The 2,500-nt window shown below is 40.4% G+C and overlaps 1 protein-coding gene across 1 annotated transcript in view; it reads left to right on the forward strand.

The window, feature by feature from the left end:
• The first annotated feature begins 30 nt into the window (after positions 1–30).
• LOC122244376 (uncharacterized) overlaps positions 31–2,500 on the forward strand; it is a 29,506-nt gene continuing 27,036 nt past the window's right edge. Inside the window, exon 1 of the mRNA XM_086535766.1 lies at positions 31–93. The gene's annotated coding sequence lies outside the window, so the exon portion shown is untranslated. The remainder of the gene's footprint in view (positions 94–2,500) is intronic.

Below are 2,500 nucleotides of genomic sequence, written 5' to 3' on the forward strand. Positions count from 1 at the left end.
AATCAGAAGAAAGACTAACCCTATCCGAGATATAGGAGGTTATCTTTCTCCGACAGAGCTTATTCAGGATATTTACATACTGCATATTCAGAGGTGAGTTCCCTGTAAATATATATTTTATGAAATAGCAAATCACAAATAGGCTTACTTTTCAAGTCGTGACTATATATGTGTGTGTGTGTGTGTGTTTGTGTGTGTGTGTGTGTGAGTGTGAGGCTGTGTGTGAGTGAGGCTGTGTGTGAGTGTGAGGCTGTGAGTGTGTGTGTGTGAGTGTGTGTGTGTGTGAGGCTGTGTATGTGTGTGAGGCTGTGAGTGTGTGTGTGTGTGAGTGTGTGTGTGTGTGTGTGAGTGAGTGTGAGGCTGTGTGTTAGTGTGTGTGAGGCTGTGTGTGTGTGTGAGGCTGTGTGTGAGTGTGAGGCTGTGAGTGAGTGAGTGTGTGTGTGTGGTTATGTGTGTGTATGAGACTGTGTTTGTAGTTGTTGAGAGTGTGCGTGGTGTGTGTGTGTGTGCGCGTGTGTGTGTGGGTGTGGGTGTGTGTGTGGGTGTGGGTGTGTGTGAGGCTGTGTGTGTGTGTGTGTGAGGCTGTGTGTGTGGCTGTGTGTGTGTGTGTGTGTGTGTGTGTGTGTGTGTGTGTGTGTGTGTGTGTGTGTGTGTGTGTGTGTGTGTGTGTGTGTGCGTGCGCGCGCGTGCATGTGCGTGTATTTATGTGTGTGTGAGTTCGTGCGTGTGCGCGTGCGTGCGTGTGATTATGTGCATATGTGATTATGAGTTCGACATCAGGATGAGTGGACCTTTTTATTTAAATTTATAAAGTTGATCTATAAATGACAATACACGTACTGTAAAACGCGAGGAAGCTGTTAAAAGCGAATTGATTTGTAAATACATTACAAGAACGAATAGAGGGAAAAATGTCTAAAACACAATTTCGAACTCTTCAGCAAATAAGGAAATGAACTGTATGTGCACTATCATCAAATGACCCTGATACTCCATGCTCATAGAGTAATGAAATATGAATGATTATAGAAATATCAATGGAATAAGACGCGAAAAGGAGAACAAAGATACAAATTTTCACTGTACTACAAATATTATTTCCAATTCACCTGTGTATTTCATACATAGCAAGACTATCAGATCTACCATTACACATGTTTTATGTATCCATAAAACATGTGTAGAGCACATCTTATATTTACAACGAAAAATATAAACCACTGTGGATTCCCATGCCAATTATATAAAGGCCACGCAAATACACAAACCATACATACATCAGACATACACATGCGTACATGTAATGAATAAAATATATTTCCTATTGTGGAACATCTTATCTCGCCAGAAGAAAAACGCAAAGGAACAAACAAACAAACCTGTCACATTTGGGTAAATATCCTTGACTATCTGGCAGGTAAAGACTTCTACCGGCTGGGGTATTGTTTTAGCAGATACAGTTAGTAAGATCCTAGAAGTCTGTTTATCATTGTAACCACCGCTTAGCACCAGTTGTTATCTCAATGAACTGGAGCAGTAGTTTATGGGGGTGGCCCGATGGTTACACTTAAAGCTGCGTCCACACTTGTTGCATTTACACGTATCGTATCATCGTTGCGTTGCAGTGTGGACGGGAGAGCGTTGCACCGTTGCGTATCAAAATATGATACAAAGATACGCAACGGGCTCGATCCATCATTTGTCGGTCTTTTGCCGTCACGTCAAAGGAATGATACGCGACGCATCTACCCTCATGTGGTCGGGGAGCGTTGCATCGTCCCGTGACTCCCGTTGCAAGCTCAGTCTGGTAGAGGATAGCCACGAGTACAGTTGTAGCTCGTGTGTGATTGTGTTTCATATAATTATTATATATGTATATATATATATATGTATATATGTATATATATATATATATATATATATATATATATATATATAAATATATATATACATTCATGAATAAAAATATACACGGCCGCAGCCAACTGCACACTTGCACTCATGGCTACTACAGCCGTATTCTATAACGTTTTCTGCGTGTCGTGGCCATGTCATGTTCATGTTATGTCCATGTCGTGTTCATGTAACGAATGCGGTAATCTAGGACGCAAAAGCGCGGCACGTTTGCGTCAACTGCTTCAGGTTTACCAACCGTTCCAAAGTTAACCCACTTATTAACATGTTTCGGATGAATGGCACTGTCCACACGACAAATTCATAAGAGAAACTACAATCATAGGTAGCACTAACATAAGATAATTCAATTTTGGTATGAATCAGTCGTTGTACTTGTTCCTAGTTAAAGAATTGACAACCATTTCACGAACGCGCTGTTGGTAATTCACTCTACGCTCGATCAAAACAAACGGGATGTGAGGGACCGTGTGTTTATGAACAGATCTTCCTTATTTTATCTTTGTATATACTGTACATATATGCGCATTTTTAATATATCATGCATATAGATTTAATGTATACATATTTCATATAATTATATGTT

The sequence above is a fragment of the Penaeus japonicus genome, unplaced genomic scaffold (assembly GCF_977035675.1).
Source record: "Penaeus japonicus unplaced genomic scaffold, GWHDUDI00000001_assembly GWHDUDI00000004, whole genome shotgun sequence".
In the NCBI taxonomy this organism is placed as follows: Eukaryota; Metazoa; Arthropoda; class Malacostraca; order Decapoda; family Penaeidae; genus Penaeus; species Penaeus japonicus.